This window comes from Myxine glutinosa, chromosome 12 (assembly GCF_964187855.1).
Source record: "Myxine glutinosa chromosome 12, kmMyxGlut1.1, whole genome shotgun sequence".
In the NCBI taxonomy this organism is placed as follows: Eukaryota; Metazoa; Chordata; class Myxini; order Myxiniformes; family Myxinidae; genus Myxine; species Myxine glutinosa.
The window spans coordinates 110,525,251-110,543,242 of record NC_136272.1 but is presented as its reverse complement, the minus strand read 5'-3'; positions in this window follow the sequence as shown (position 1 = coordinate 110,543,242).

Below are 17,992 nucleotides of genomic sequence, written 5' to 3'. Positions count from 1 at the left end.
CGAATAGTGGTTTTTCAACACTATCACAAATGCAAAAAGTGGTTTTTCCACACTAATACAAGTGCAAAAGTGATTTCCTGCACCAACACAAGTGCGAAAAGTGGTTTTTCAACACTAATACAAGTGCAAAAGTGGTTTCCTGCACCAACAAAAGTGCGAAAAGTGGTTTTTCAACACTAACACAAGTGCGAAAAGTGGTTTTTCAACACTATCACAAGTGCAAAAAGTGGTTTTTCCACACTAATACAAGTGCAAAAGTGATTTCCTGCACCAACACAAGTGCGAAAAGTGGTTTTTCAACACTAATACAAGTGCAAAAGTGGTTTCCTGCACCAACACAAGTGCGAAAAGTGGTTTTTCAACACTAACACAAGTGCGAAAAGTGGTTTTTCAACACTATCACAAGTGCAAAAAGTGTTTTTTCCACACTAATACAAGTGCGAAAAGTGGTTTTTCAACACTAACACAAGTGCGAAAAGTGGTTTTTTCCACACTAATACAAGTGCAAAAGTGGTTTCCTGCACCAACACAAGTGCGAAAAGTGGTTTTTCAACACAAACACAAGTGCGAAAAGTGGTTTTTCAACACTAACACAAGTGCGAAAAGTGGTTTTTCCACACTAATACAAGTGCAAAAGTGGTTTCCTGCACCAACACAAGTGCGAAAAGTGGTTTTTCAACACTAACACAAGTGCGAAAAGTGGTTTTTCAACACTAACACAAGTGCGAAAAGTGGTTTTCCCACACTAATACAAGTGCAAAAGTGGTTTCCTGCACCAACACAAGTGCGAAAAGTGGTTTTTCAACACGAACACAAGTGCGAAAAGTGGTTTTTCCACACTAATACAAGTGCAAAAGTGGTTTCCTGCATCAACACAAGTGCAAAAAGTGGTTTTTCAACACTAACACAAGTGCGAAAAGTGGTTTTTCCACACTAATACAAGTGCGAAAAGTGGTTTTTCAACACTAACACAAGTGCGAAAAGTGGTTTTTCCACACTAATACAAGTGCAAAAGTGGTTTCCTGCACCAACACAAGTGCGAAAAGTGGTTTTTCAACACTAACACAAGTGCGAAAAGTGGTTTTTCAACACTATCACAAGTGCAAAAAGTGTTTTTTCCACACTAATACAAGTGCAAAAGTGGTTTCCTGCACCAACACAAGTGCGAAAAGTGGTTTTTCAACACTAACACAAGTGCGAAAAGTGGTTTTTCAACACTAACACAAGTGCGAAAAGTGGTTTTTCCACATTAATACAAGTGCAAAAGTGGTTTCCTGCACCAACACAAGTGCGAAAAGTGGTTTTTCAACACTAACACAAGTGCGAAAAGTGGTTTTTCAACACTAACACAAGTGCGAAAAGTGTTTTCTCCACACTAATACAACTGCAAAAGTGGTTTCCTGCACCAACACAAGTGCGAAAAGGGGTTTTTCAACACTAACACAAGTGCGAAAAGTGGTTTCCTACACCAACGCAAGTGCGAAAAGTGGTTTCCTTCACCAAAATAAGTGTGAAAAGTGGTTTCCTACACCAACACAAGTGCGAAAAGTGGGTTTTCAACACCAACACAAGTGAAAAAATTGGTTTTTCCACACTAATACAAGTGCGAAAAGTGGTTTCCTGCACCAACACAAGTGCGAAAAGTGGTTTTTCAACACTAACACAAGTGCGAAAAGTGTTTTTTCCACACTAATACAAGTGCAAAAGTGGTTTCCTGCACCAACACAAGTGCGAAAAGTTGTTTTCCAACACTAACACAAGTGCGAAAAGTGGTTTTTCAACACTAACACAAGTGCGAAAAGTGGTTTTTCAACACTAACACAAGTGCGAAAAGTGGTTTTTCCACACTAATACAAGTGCAAAAGTGGTTTCCTGCACCAACACAAGTGCGAAAAGTGGTTTTTCAACACTAACACAAGTGCGAAAAGTGGTTTTTCAACACTAACACAAGTGCGAAAAGTGTTTTTTCACACTAATACAAGTGCAAAAGTGGTTTCCTGCACCAACACAAGTGCAAAAAGTGGTTTTTCAACACTAACACAAGTGCGAAAAGTGGTTTTTCAACACTAACACAAGTGTGAAAAGTGTTTTTTCCACACTAATACAAGTGCAAAAGTGGTTTCCTGCACCAACACAAGTGCGAAAAGTGGTTTTTCAACACTAACACAAGTGCGAAAAGTGGTTTTTCAACACTAACACAAGTGCAAAAAGTGGTTTTTCCACACTAATACAAGTGCAAAAGTGGTTTCCTGCACCAACACAAGTGCGAAAAGTGCTTTTTCAACACTATCACAAGTGCAAAAAGTGTTTTTTCCACACTAATACAAGTGCAAAAGTGGTTTCCTGCACCAACACAAGTGCGAAAAGTGGTTTTTCAACACTAACACAAGTGCGAAAAGTGGTTTTTCAACACTAACACAAGTGCGAAAAGTGGTTTTCCACACTAATACAAGTGCAAAAGTGGTTTCCTGCACCAACACAAGTGCGAAAAGTCGTTTTTCAACACTAACACAAGTGCGAAAAGTGGTTTTTCCACACTAATACAAGTGCAAAAGTGGTTTCCTGCACCAACACAAGTGCGAAAAGTGGTTTTTCAACACTAACACAAGTGCGAAAAGTGGTTTTTCAACACTATCACAAGTGCAAAAAGTGTTTTTTCCACACTAATACAAGTGCGAAAATTGGTTTTTCAACACTAACACAAGTGTGAAAAGTGGTTTTTCCACACTAATACAAGTGCAAAAGTGGTTTCCTGCACCAACACAAGTGCGAAAAGTGGTTTTTCAACACTAACACAAGTGCGAAAAGTGGTTTTTCAACACTATCACAAGTGCAAAAAATGTTTTTTTCCACACTAATACAAGTGCAAAAGTGGTTTCCTGCACCAACACAAGTGCGAAAAGTGGTTTTTCAACACTAACACAAGTGCGAAAAGTGGTTTTTCAACACTAACACAAGTGCGAAAAGTGGTTTTCCACACTAATACAAGTGCAAAAGTGGTTTCCTGCACCAACACAAGTGCGAAAAGTGGTTTTTCAACACTAACACAAGTGCGAAAAGTGGTTTTTCAACACTATCACAAGTGCAAAAAGTGTTTTTTCCACACTAATACAAGTGCGAAAATTGGTTTTTCAACACTAACACAAGTGCAAAAAGTGGTTTTTCCACACTAATACAAGTGCAAAAGTGGTTTCCTGCACCAACACAAGTGCGAAAAGTGGTTTTTCAACACTAACACAAGTGCGAAAAGTGGTTTTTCAACACTATCACAAGTGCAAAAAATGTTTTTTTCCACACTAATACAAGTGCAAAAGTGGTTTCCTGCACCAACACAAGTGCGAAAAGTGGTTTTTCAACACTAACACAAGTGTGAAAAGTGGTTTTTCAACACTAACACAAGTGCGAAAAGTGGTTTTTCAACACTAACACAAGTGCGAAAAGTGGTTTTTCCACACTAATACAAGTGCAAAAGTGGTTTCCTGCACCAACACAAGTGCGAAAAGTGGTTTTTCAACACTAACACAAGTGCGAAAAGTGGTTTTTCAAAACTAACACAAGTGCGAAAAGTGTTTTTTCCACACTAATACAAGTGCAATAGTGGTTTCCTGCACCAACACAAGTGCGAAAAGTGTTTTTTTCCACACTAATACAAGTGCAAAAGTGGTTTCCTGCACCAACACAAGTGCAAAAGTGGTTTCCTGCACCAACACAAGTGCGAAAAGTGGTTTTTCAACACTAACACAAGTGCTAAAAGTGGTTTTTCCACACTAATACAAGTGCAAAAGTGGTTTCCTGCACCAACACAAGTGCGAAAAGTGTTTTTTCAACACTAACACAAGTGCGAAAAGTGGTTTCCTGCACCAACACAAGTGCGAAAAGTGGTTTTTCCACACTAATACAAGTGCAAAAGTGGTTTCCTGCACCAACACAAGTGCGAAAAGTGGTTTTTCAACACTAACACAAGTGCGAAAAGTGGTTTTTCAACACTAACACAAGTGCGAAAAGTGGTTTTCCACACTAATACAAGTGCAAAAGTGGTTTCCTGCACCAACACAAGTGCGAAAAGTGGTTTTTCAACACTAACACAAGTGCTAAAAGTGGTTTTTCCACACTAATACAAGTGCAAAAGTGGTTTCCTGCACCAACACAAGTGCGAAAAGTGGTTTTTCAACACTAACACAAGTGCGAAAAGTGGTTTTTCAACACTAACACAAGTGCGAAAAGTGTTTTTTCCACACTAATACAAGTGCTAAAAGTGGTTTTTCCACACTAATACAAGTGCCAAAGTGGTTTCCTGCACCAACACTAGTGCGAAAAGTGGTTTTTCAACACTAACACAAGTGCGAATAGTGGTTTTTCAACACTATCACAAATGCAAAAAGTGGTTTTTCCACACTAATACAAGTGCAAAAGTGATTTCCCTGCACCAACACAAGTGCGAAAAGTGGTTTTTCAACACTAACACAAGTGCGAAAAGTGGTTTTTCAACACTATCACAAGGGCAAAAAGTGTTTTTTCCACACTAATACAAGTGCGAAAAGTGGTTTTTCAACACTATCACAAGTGCAAAAAGTGTTTTTTCCACACTAATACAAGTGCAAAAGTGATTTCCTGCACCAACACAAGTGCGAAAAGTGGTTTTTCAACACTAAGACAAGTGCAAAAGTGGTTTCCTGCACCAACACAAGTGCGAAAAGTGGTTTTTCAACACTAACACAAGTGCGAAAAGTGGTTTTTCAACACTATCACAAGTGCAAAAAGTGTTTTTTCCACACTAATACAAGTGCGAAAAGTGGTTTTTCAACACTAACACAAGTGCGAAAAGTGGTTTTTTCCACACTAATACAAGTGCAAAAGTGGTTTCCTGCACCAACACAAGTGCGAAAAGTGGTTTTTCAACACAAACACAAGTGCGAAAAGTGGTTTTTCAACACTAACACAAGTGCGAAAAGTGGTTTTTCCACACTAATACAAGTGCAAAAGTGGTTTCCTGCACCAACACAAGTGCGAAAAGTGGTTTTTCAACACTAACACAAGTGCGAAAAGTGGTTTTTCAACACTAACACAAGTGCGAAAAGTGGTTTTCCCACACTAATACAAGTGCAAAAGTGGTTTCCTGCACCAACACAAGTGCGAAAAGTGGTTTTTCAACACGAACACAAGTGCGAAAAGTGGTTTTTCCACACTAATACAAGTGCAAAAGTGGTTTCCTGCATCAACACAAGTGCAAAAAGTGGTTTTTCAACACTAACACAAGTGCGAAAAGTGGTTTTTCCACACTAATACAAGTGCGAAAAGTGGTTTTTCAACACTAACACAAGTGCGAAAAGTGGTTTTTCCACACTAATACAAGTGCAAAAGTGGTTTCCTGCACCAACACAAGTGCGAAAAGTGGTTTTTCAACACTAACACAAGTGCGAAAAGTGGTTTTTCAACACTATCACAAGTGCAAAAAGTGTTTTTTCCACACTAATACAAGTGCAAAAGTGGTTTCCTGCACCAACACAAGTGCGAAAAGTGGTTTTTCAACACTAACACAAGTGCGAAAAGTGGTTTTTCAACACTAACACAAGTGCGAAAAGTGGTTTTTCCACATTAATACAAGTGCAAAAGTGGTTTCCTGCACCAACACAAGTGCGAAAAGTGGTTTTTCAACACTAACACAAGTGCGAAAAGTGGTTTTTCAACACTAACACAAGTGCGAAAAGTGTTTTCTCCACACTAATACAACTGCAAAAGTGGTTTCCTGCACCAACACAAGTGCGAAAAGGGGTTTTTCAACACTAACACAAGTGCGAAAAGTGGTTTCCTACACCAACGCAAGTGCGAAAAGTGGTTTCCTTCACCAAAATAAGTGTGAAAAGTGGTTTCCTACACCAACACAAGTGCGAAAAGTGGGTTTTCAACACCAACACAAGTGAAAAAATTGGTTTTTCCACACTAATACAAGTGCGAAAAGTGGTTTCCTGCACCAACACAAGTGCGAAAAGTGGTTTTTCAACACTAACACAAGTGCGAAAAGTGTTTTTTCCACACTAATACAAGTGCAAAAGTGGTTTCCTGCACCAACACAAGTGCGAAAAGTTGTTTTCCAACACTAACACAAGTGCGAAAAGTGGTTTTTCAACACTAACACAAGTGCGAAAAGTGGTTTTTCAACACTAACACAAGTGCGAAAAGTGGTTTTTCCACACTAATACAAGTGCAAAAGTGGTTTCCTGCACCAACACAAGTGCGAAAAGTGGTTTTTCAACACTAACACAAGTGCGAAAAGTGGTTTTTCAACACTAACACAAGTGCGAAAAGTGTTTTTTCACACTAATACAAGTGCAAAAGTGGTTTCCTGCACCAACACAAGTGCAAAAAGTGGTTTTTCAACACTAACACAAGTGCGAAAAGTGGTTTTTCAACACTAACACAAGTGTGAAAAGTGTTTTTTCCACACTAATACAAGTGCAAAAGTGGTTTCCTGCACCAACACAAGTGCGAAAAGTGGTTTTTCAACACTAACACAAGTGCGAAAAGTGGTTTTTCAACACTAACACAAGTGCGAAAAGTGGTTTTTCCACACTAATACAAGTGCAAAAGTGGTTTCCTGCACCAACACAAGTGCGAAAAGTGCTTTTTCAACACTATCACAAGTGCAAAAAGTGTTTTTTCCACACTAATACAAGTGCAAAAGTGGTTTCCTGCACCAACACAAGTGCGAAAAGTGGTTTTTCAACACTAACACAAGTGCGAAAAGTGGTTTTTCAACACTAACACAAGTGCGAAAAGTGGTTTTCCACACTAATACAAGTGCAAAAGTGGTTTCCTGCACCAACACAAGTGCGAAAAGTCGTTTTTCAACACTAACACAAGTGCGAAAAGTGGTTTTTCCACACTAATACAAGTGCAAAAGTGGTTTCCTGCACCAACACAAGTGCGAAAAGTGGTTTTTCAACACTAACACAAGTGCGAAAAGTGGTTTTTCAACACTATCACAAGTGCAAAAAGTGTTTTTTCCACACTAATACAAGTGCGAAAATTGGTTTTTCAACACTAACACAAGTGTGAAAAGTGGTTTTTCCACACTAATACAAGTGCAAAAGTGGTTTCCTGCACCAACACAAGTGCGAAAAGTGGTTTTTCAACACTAACACAAGTGCGAAAAGTGGTTTTTCAACACTATCACAAGTGCAAAAAATGTTTTTTTCCACACTAATACAAGTGCAAAAGTGGTTTCCTGCACCAACACAAGTGCGAAAAGTGGTTTTTCAACACTAACACAAGTGCGAAAAGTGGTTTTTCAACACTAACACAAGTGCGAAAAGTGGTTTTCCACACTAATACAAGTGCAAAAGTGGTTTCCTGCACCAACACAAGTGCGAAAAGTGGTTTTTCAACACTAACACAAGTGCGAAAAGTGGTTTTTCAACACTATCACAAGTGCAAAAAGTGTTTTTTCCACACTAATACAAGTGCGAAAATTGGTTTTTCAACACTAACACAAGTGCGAAAAGTGGTTTTTCCACACTAATACAAGTGCAAAAGTGGTTTCCTGCACCAACACAAGTGCGAAAAGTGGTTTTTCAACACTAACACAAGTGCGAAAAGTGGTTTTTCAACACTATCACAAGTGCAAAAAATGTTTTTTTCCACACTAATACAAGTGCAAAAGTGGTTTCCTGCACCAACACAAGTGCGAAAAGTGGTTTTTCAACACTAACACAAGTGTGAAAAGTGGTTTTTCAACACTAACACAAGTGCGAAAAGTGGTTTTTCAACACTAACACAAGTGCGAAAAGTGGTTTTTCCACACTAATACAAGTGCAAAAGTGGTTTCCTGCACGAACACAAGTGCGAAAAGTGGTTTTTCAACACTAACACAAGTGCGAAAAGTGGTTTTTCAAAACTAACACAAGTGCGAAAAGTGTTTTTTCCACACTAATACAAGTGCAATAGTGGTTTCCTGCACCAACACAAGTGCGAAAAGTGTTTTTTTCCACACTAATACAAGTGCAAAAGTGGTTTCCTGCACCAACACAAGTGCGAAAAGTGGTTTTTCAACACTAACACAAGTGCGAAAAGTGGTTTTTCAACACTAACACAAGTGCGAAAAGTTGTTTTTCAACACTATCACAAGTGCAAAAAGTGTTTTTTCCACCCTAATACAAGTGCAAAAGTGGTTTCCTGCACCAACACAAGTGCGAAAAGTGGTTTTTCCACACTAATACAAGTGCAAAAGTGGTTTCCTGCACCAACACAAGTGCGAAAAGTTGTTTTTCAACACTAACACAAGTGCGAAAAGTGGTTTTTCCACACGAATACAAGTGCAAAAGTGGTTTCCTGCACCAACACAAGTGCGAAAAGTGGTTTTTCAACACTAACACAAGTGCGAAAAGTGGTTTTTCAACACTAACACAAGTGCGAAAAGTGGTTTTTTCCACACTAATACAAGTGCAAAAGTGGTTTCCTGCACCAACACAAGTGCGAAAAGTGGTTTTTCAACACTAACACAAGTGCGAACAGTGGTTTTTCAACACTAACACAAGTGCGAAAAGTGTTTTTTCCACACTAATACAAGTGCAAAAGTGGTTTCCTGCACCAACACCAGTGCGATAAGTGGTTTTTCAACACTAACACAAGTGCGAAAAGTGGTTTTTCAACACTAACACAAGTGCGAAAAGTTGTTTTTCAACACTAACACAAGTGCGAAAAGAGGTTTTTCCACACTAATACAAGTGCAAAAGTGGTTTCCCTGCACCAACACAAGTGCGAAAAGTGGTTTTTCAACACTAACACAAGTGCGAAAAGTGGTTTTTCAACACTATCACAAGGGCAAAAAGTGTTTTTTCCACACTAATACAAGTGCAAAAGTGGTTTCCTGCACCAACACAAGTGCGAAAAGTGGTTTTTCAACACTAACACAAGTGCGAAAAGTGGTTTTTCAACACTAAAACAAGTGCGAAAAGTGGTTTTTCCACACTAAGACAAGTGCAAAAGTGGTTTCCTGCACCAACACAAGTGCGAAAAGTGGTTTTTCAACACTAACACAAATGCGAAAAGTGGTTTTTCAACACTAACACAAGTGCGAAAAGTGGTTTTTCCACACTAATACAAGTGCAAAAGTGGTTTCCTGCACCAACACAAGTGCGAAAAGTGGTTTTTCAACACTAACACAAGTGCGAAAAGTGGTTTTTCCACACTAAGACAAGTGCAAAAGTGGTTTCCTGCACCAACACAAGTGCGAAAAGTGGTTTTTCAACACTAACACAATTGCGAAAAGTGGTTTTTCCACACTAATACAAGTGCAAAAGTGGTTTCCTGCACCAACACAAGTGCGAAAAGTGGTTTTTCAACACTAACACAAGTGCGAAAAGTGGTTTTTCAACACTATCACAAGTGCAAAAAGTGTTTTTTCCACACTAATACAAGTGCGAAAAGTGGTTTTTCAACACTAACACAAGTACGAAAAGTGGTTTTTCCACATAATACAAGTGCAAAAGTCGTTGCCTGCACCAACACAAGTGCGAAAAGTGGTTTTTCAACACTAACACAAGTGCGAAAAGTGGTTTCCTACACCAACGCAAGTGCGAAAAGTGGTTTCCTTCACCAAAATAAGTGTGAAAAGTGGTTTCCTACACCAACACAAGTGCGAAAAGTGGTTTTTCAACACTAACACAAGTGCGAAAAGTGGTTTTTCAACACTAACACAAGTGTGAAAAGTGGTTTGCCACACTAATACAAGTGCGAAAAGTGGTTTTTCAACACTAACATAAGTGTGAAAAGTGGTTTTTCAACACTAACACAAGTGCGAAAAGTGGTTTTTCCACACTAATACAAGTGCAAAAGTGGTTTCCTGCACCAACACAAGTGCGAAAAGTGGTTTTTCAACACTAACACAAGTGCGAAAAGTGGTTTTTCCACACTAATACAAGTGCAAAAGTGGTTTCCTGCACCAACACAAGTGCGAAAAGTGGTTTTTCAACATTAACACAAGTGCGAAAAGTGGTTTTTCAACACTATCACAAGTGCAAAAAGTGTTTTTTCCACACTAATACAAGGGCGAAAAGTGGTTTTTCAACACTAACACAAGTGCGAAAAGTGGTTTTTCAACACTAACACAAGTGCGAAAAGTGGTTTTTCCACACTAATACAAGTGCAAAAGTGGTTTCCTGCACCAACACAAGTGCGAAAAGTGGTTTTTCAACACTAACACAAGTGCGAAAAGTGGTTTTTCAACACTAACACAAGTGCGAAAAGTGTTTTCTCCACACTAATACAAGTGCAAAAGTGGTTTCCTGCACCAACACAAGTGCGAAAAGGGGTTTTTCAACACTAACACAAGTGCGAAAAGTGGTTTTTCAACACTAACACAAGTGCGAAAAGTGTTTTTTCCACACTAATACAAGTGCAAAAGTGGTTTCCTGCACCAACACAAGTGCGAAAAGTGGTTTTTCAACACTAACACAAGTGCGAAAAGTGGTTTTTCAACACTATCACAAGTGCAAAAAGTGGTTTTTCCACACTAATACAAGTGCAAAAGTGATTTCCTGCACCAACACAAGTGCGAAAAGTGGTTTTTCAACACTAATACAAGTGCAAAAGTGGTTTCCTGCACCAACACAAGTGCCAAAAGTGGTTTCCTGCACCAACACCAGTGCGATAAGTGGTTTTTCAACACTAACACAAGTGCGAAAAGTGGTTTTTCAACACTAACACAAGTGCGAAAAGTTGTTTTTCAACACTAACACAAGTGCGAAAAGAGGTTTTTCCACACTAATACAAGTGCAAAAGTGGTTTCCCTGCACCAACACAAGTGCGAAAAGTGGTTTTTCAACACTAACACAAGTGCGAAAAGTGGTTTTTCAACACTATCACAAGGGCAAAAAGTGTTTTTTCCACACTAATACAAGTGCAAAAGTGGTTTCCTGCACCAACACAAGTGCGAAAAGTGGTTTTTCAACACTAACACAAGTGCGAAAAGTGGTTTTTCAACACTAAAACAAGTGCGAAAAGTGGTTTTTCCACACTAAGACAAGTGCAAAAGTGGTTTCCTGCACCAACACAAGTGCGAAAAGTGGTTTTTCAACACTAACACAAATGCGAAAAGTGGTTTTTCAACACTAACACAAGTGCGAAAAGTGGTTTTTCCACACTAATACAAGTGCAAAAGTGGTTTCCTGCACCAACACAAGTGCGAAAAGTGGTTTTTCAACACTAACACAAGTGCGAAAAGTGGTTTTTCCACACTAAGACAAGTGCAAAAGTGGTTTCCTGCACCAACACAAGTGCGAAAAGTGGTTTTTCAACACTAACACAATTGCGAAAAGTGGTTTTTCCACACTAATACAAGTGCAAAAGTGGTTTCCTGCACCAACACAAGTGCGAAAAGTGGTTTTTCAACACTAACACAAGTGCGAAAAGTGGTTTTTCAACACTATCACAAGTGCAAAAAGTGTTTTTTCCACACTAATACAAGTGCGAAAAGTGGTTTTTCAACACTAACACAAGTACGAAAAGTGGTTTTTCCACATAATACAAGTGCAAAAGTCGTTGCCTGCACCAACACAAGTGCGAAAAGTGGTTTTTCAACACTAACACAAGTGCGAAAAGTGGTTTCCTACACCAACGCAAGTGCGAAAAGTGGTTTCCTTCACCAAAATAAGTGTGAAAAGTGGTTTCCTACACCAACACAAGTGCGAAAAGTGGTTTTTCAACACTAACACAAGTGCGAAAAGTGGTTTTTCAACACTAACACAAGTGTGAAAAGTGGTTTGCCACACTAATACAAGTGCGAAAAGTGGTTTTTCAACACTAACATAAGTGTGAAAAGTGGTTTTTCAACACTAACACAAGTGCGAAAAGTGGTTTTTCCACACTAATACAAGTGCAAAAGTGGTTTCCTGCACCAACACAAGTGCGAAAAGTGGTTTTTCAACACTAACACAAGTGCGAAAAGTGGTTTTTCCACACTAATACAAGTGCAAAAGTGGTTTCCTGCACCAACACAAGTGCGAAAAGTGGTTTTTCAACATTAACACAAGTGCGAAAAGTGGTTTTTCAACACTATCACAAGTGCAAAAAGTGTTTTTTCCACACTAATACAAGGGCGAAAAGTGGTTTTTCAACACTAACACAAGTGCGAAAAGTGGTTTTTCAACACTAACACAAGTGCGAAAAGTGGTTTTTCCACACTAATACAAGTGCAAAAGTGGTTTCCTGCACCAACACAAGTGCGAAAAGTGGTTTTTCAACACTAACACAAGTGCGAAAAGTGGTTTTTCAACACTAACACAAGTGCGAAAAGTGTTTTCTCCACACTAATACAAGTGCAAAAGTGGTTTCCTGCACCAACACAAGTGCGAAAAGGGGTTTTTCAACACTAACACAAGTGCGAAAAGTGGTTTTTCAACACTAACACAAGTGCGAAAAGTGTTTTTTCCACACTAATACAAGTGCAAAAGTGGTTTCCTGCACCAACACAAGTGCGAAAAGTGGTTTTTCAACACTAACACAAGTGCGAAAAGTGGTTTTTCAACACTATCACAAGTGCAAAAAGTGGTTTTTCCACACTAATACAAGTGCAAAAGTGATTTCCTGCACCAACACAAGTGCGAAAAGTGGTTTTTCAACACTAATACAAGTGCAAAAGTGGTTTCCTGCACCAACACAAGTGCCAAAAGTGGTTTTTCAACACTAACACAAGTGCGAAAAGTGGTTTTTCAACACTATCACAAGTGCAAAAAGTGGTTTTTCCACACTAATACAAGTGCAAAAGTGATTTCCTGCACCAACACAAGTGCGAAAAGTGGTTTTTCAACACTAATACAAGTGCAAAAGTGGTTTCCTGCACCAACACAAGTGCGAAAAGTGATTTTTCAACACTAACACAAGTGCGAAAAGTGGTTTTTCAACACTATCACAAGTGCAAAAAGTGTTTTTTCCACACTAATACAAGTGCGAAAAGTGGTTTTTCAACACTAACACAAGTGCGAAAAGTGGTTTTTCCACACTAATACAAGTGCAAAAGTGGTTTCCTGCACCAACACAAGTGCGAAAAGTGGTTTTTCAACACTAACACAAGTGCGAAAAGTGGTTTTTCAACACTAACACAAGTGCGAAAAGTGGTTTTCCCACACTAATACAAGTGCAAAAGTGGTTTCCTGCACCAACACAAGTGCGAAAAGTGGTTTTTCAACACTAACACAAGTGCGAAAAGTGGTTTTTCAACACTAACACAAGTGCGAAAAGTGGTTTTCCCACACTAATACAAGTGCAAAAGTGGTTTCCTGCACCAACACAAGTGCGAAAAGTGGTTTTTCAACACGAACACAAGTGCGAAAAGTGGTTTTTCCACACTAATACAAGTGCAAAAGTGGTTTTCCACACTAATACAAGTGCAAAAGTGGTTTCCTGCACCAACACAAGTGCGAAAAGTGGTTTTTCAACACTAACACAAGTGCTAAAAGTGGTTTTTCCACACTAATACAAGTGCAAAAGTGGTTTCCTGCACCAACACAAGTGCGAAAAGTGGTTTTTCAACACTAACACAAGTGCGAAAAGTGGTTTCCTGCACCAACACAAGTGCGAAAAGTGGTTTTTCAACACTAACACAAGTGCGAAAAGTGGTTTTTCAACACTAACACAAGTGCGAAAAGTGGTTTTTCAACACTAACACAAGTGCGAAAAGTGGTTTTCCACACTAATACAAGTGCAAAAGTGGTTTCCTGCACCAACACAAGTGCGAAAAGTGGTTTTTCAACACTAACACAAGTGCGAAAAGTGTTTTTTCCACACTAATACAAGTGCTAAAAGTGGTTTTTCCACACTAATACAAGTGCAAAAGTGGTTTCCTGCACCAACACAAGTGCGAAAAGTGGTTTTTCAACACTAACACAAGTGCGAAAAGTGGTTTTTCAACACTAACACAAGTGCGAAAAGTGTTTTTTCCACACTAATACAAGTGCTAAAAGTGGTTTTTCCACACTAATACAAGTGCAAAAGTGGTTTCCTGCACCAACACTAGTGCGAAAAGTGGTTTTTCAACACTAACACAAGTGCGAATAGTGGTTTTTCAACACTATCACAAATGCAAAAAGTGGTTTTTCCACACTAATACAAGTGCAAAAGTGATTTCCTGCACCAACACAAGTGCGAAAAGTGGTTTTTCAACACTAATACAAGTGCAAAAGTGGTTTCCTGCACCAACAAAAGTGCGAAAAGTGGTTTTTCAACACTAACACAAGTGCGAAAAGTGGTTTTTCAACACTATCACAAGTGCAAAAAGTGGTTTTTCCACACTAATACAAGTGCAAAAGTGATTTCCTGCACCAACACAAGTGCGAAAAGTGGTTTTTCAACACTAATACAAGTGCAAAAGTGGTTTCCTGCACCAACACAAGTGCGAAAAGTGGTTTTTCAACACTAACACAAGTGCGAAAAGTGGTTTTTCAACACTATCACAAGTGCAAAAAGTGTTTTTTCCACACTAATACAAGTGCGAAAAGTGGTTTTTCAACACTAACACAAGTGCGAAAAGTGGTTTTTTCCACACTAATACAAGTGCAAAAGTGGTTTCCTGCACCAACACATGTGCGAAAAGTGGTTTTTCAACACAAACACAAGTGCGAAAAGTGGTTTTTCAACACTAACACAAGTGCGAAAAGTGGTTTTTCCACACTAATACAAGTGCAAAAGTGGTTTCCTGCACCAACACAAGTGCGAAAAGTGGTTTTTCAACACTAACACAAGTGCGAAAAGTGGTTTTTCAACACTAACACAAGTGCGAAAAGTGGTTTTCCCACACTAATACAAGTGCAAAAGTGGTTTCCTGCACCAACACAAGTGCGAAAAGTGGTTTTTCAACACGAACACAAGTGCGAAAAGTGGTTTTTCCACACTAATACAAGTGCAAAAGTGGTTTCCTGCATCAACACAAGTGCAAAAAGTGGTTTTTCAACACTAACACAAGTGCGAAAAGTGGTTTTTCCACACTAATACAAGTGCGAAAAGTGGTTTTTCAACACTAACACAAGTGCGAAAAGTGGTTTTTCCACACTAATACAAGTGCAAAAGTGGTTTCCTGCACCAACACAAGTGCGAAAAGTGGTTTTTCAACACTAACACAAGTGCGAAAAGTGGTTTTTCAACACTATCACAAGTGCAAAAAGTGTTTTTTCCACACTAATACAAGTGCAAAAGTGGTTTCCTGCACCAACACAAGTGCGAAAAGTGGTTTTTCAACACTAACACAAGTGCGAAAAGTGGTTTTTCAACACTAACACAAGTGCGAAAAGTGGTTTTTCCACATTAATACAAGTGCAAAAGTGGTTTCCTGCACCAACACAAGTGCGAAAAGTGGTTTTTCAACACTAACACAAGTGCGAAAAGTGGTTTTTCAACACTAACACAAGTGCGAAAAGTGTTTTCTCCACACTAATACAACTGCAAAAGTGGTTTCCTGCACCAACACAAGTGCGAAAAGGGGTTTTTCAACACTAACACAAGTGCGAAAAGTGGTTTCCTACACCAACGCAAGTGCGAAAAGTGGTTTCCTTCACCAAAATAAGTGTGAAAAGTGGTTTCCTACACCAACACAAGTGCGAAAAGTGGGTTTTCAACACCAACACAAGTGAAAAAATTGGTTTTTCCACACTAATACAAGTGCGAAAAGTGGTTTCCTGCACCAACACAAGTGCGAAAAGTGGTTTTTCAACACTAACACAAGTGCGAAAAGTGTTTTTTCCACACTAATACAAGTGCAAAAGTGGTTTCCTGCACCAACACAAGTGCGAAAAGTTGTTTTCCAACACTAACACAAGTGCGAAAAGTGGTTTTTCAACACTAACACAAGTGCGAAAAGTGGTTTTTCAACACTAACACAAGTGCGAAAAGTGGTTTTTCCACACTAATACAAGTGCAAAAGTGGTTTCCTGCACCAACACAAGTGCGAAAAGTGGTTTTTCAACACTAACACAAGTGCGAAAAGTGGTTTTTCAACACTAACACAAGTGCGAAAAGTGTTTTTTCCACACTAATACAAGTGCAAAAGTGGTTTCCTGCACCAACACAAGTGCAAAAAGTGGTTTTTCAACACTAACACAAGTGCGAAAAGTGGTTTTTCAACACTAACACAAGTGTGAAAAGTGTTTTTTTCCACACTAATACAAGTGCAAAAGTGGTTTCCTGCACCAACACAAGTGCGAAAAAGTGGTTTTTCAACACTAACACAAGTGCGAAAAGTGGTTTTTCAACACTAACACAAGTGCGAAAAGTGGTTTTTCCACACTAATACAAGTGCAAAAGTGGTTTCCTGCACCAACACAAGTGCGAAAAGTGCTTTTTCAACACTATCACAAGTGCAAAAAGTGTTTTTTCCACACTAATACAAGTGCAAAAGTGGTTTCCTGCACCAACACAAGTGCGAAAAGTGGTTTTTCAACACTAACACAAGTGCGAAAAGTGGTTTTCCACACTAATACAAGTGCAAAAGTGGTTTCCTGCACCAACACAAGTGCGAAAAGTCGTTTTTCAACACTAACACAAGTGCGAAAAGTGGTTTTTCCACACTAATACAAGTGCAAAAGTGGTTTCCTGCACCAACACAAGTGCGAAAAGTGGTTTTTCAACACTAACACAAGTGCGAAAAGTGGTTTTTCAACACTATCACAAGTGCAAAAAGTGTTTTTTCCACACTAATACAAGTGCGAAAATTGGTTTTTCAACACTAACACAAGTGCGAAAAGTGGTTTTTCCACACTAATACAAGTGCAAAAGTGGTTTCCTGCACCAACACAAGTGCGAAAAGTGGTTTTTCAACACTAACACAAGTGCGAAAAGTGGTTTTTCAACACTAACACAAGTGCGAAAAGTGGTTTTCCACACTAATACAAGTGCAAAAGTGGTTTCCTGCACCAACACAAGTGCGAAAAGTCGTTTTTCAACACTAACACAAGTGCGAAAAGTGGTTTTTCAACACTAACACAAGTGCGAAAAGTGGTTTTTCAACACTAACACAAGTGCGAAAAGTGGTTTTTCCACACTAATACAAGTGCAAAAGTGGTTTCCTGCACCAACACAAGTGCGAAAAGTGGTTTTTCAACACTAACACAAGTGCGAAAAGTGGTTTTTCAACACTAACACAAGTGCGAAAAGTGGTTTTTCCACACTAATACAAGTGCAAAAGTGGTTTCCTGCACCAACACAAGTGCGAAAAGTGGTTTTTCAACACTAACACAAGTGCGAAAAGTGGTTTTTCAACACTAACACAAGTGCGAAAAGTGTTTTTTCCACACTAATACAAGTGCAAAAGTGGTTTCCTGCACCAACACAAGTGCAAAAAGTGGTTTTTCAACACTAACACAAGTGCGAAAAGTGGTTTTTCAACACTAACACAAGTGTGAAAAGTGTTTTTTCCACACTAATACAAGTGCAAAAGTGGTTTCCTGCACCAACACAAGTGCGAAAAGTGGTTTTTCAACACTAACACAAGTGCGAAAAGTGGTTTTTCAACACTAACACAAGTGCGAAAAGTGGTTTTTCCACACTAATACAAGTGCAAAAGTGGTTTCCTGCACCAACACAAGTGCGAAAAGTGCTTTTTCAACACTATCACAAGTGCAAAAAGTGTTTTTTCCACACTAATACAAGTGCAAAAGTGGTTTCCTGCACCAACACAAGTGCGAAAAGTGGTTTTTCAACACTAACACAAGTGCGAAAAGTGGTTTTTCAACACTAACACAAGTGCGAAAAGTGGTTTTCCACACTAATACAAGTGCAAAAGTGGTTTCCTGCACCAACACAAGTGCGAAAAGTCGTTTTTCAACACTAACACAAGTGCGAAAAGTGGTTTTTCCACACTAATACAAGTGCAAAAGTGGTTTCCTGCACCAACACAAGTGCGAAAAGTGGTTTTTCAACACTAACACAAGTGCGAAAAGTGGTTTTTCAACACTATCACAAGTGCAAAAAGTGTTTTTTCCACACTAATACAAGTGCGAAAATTGGT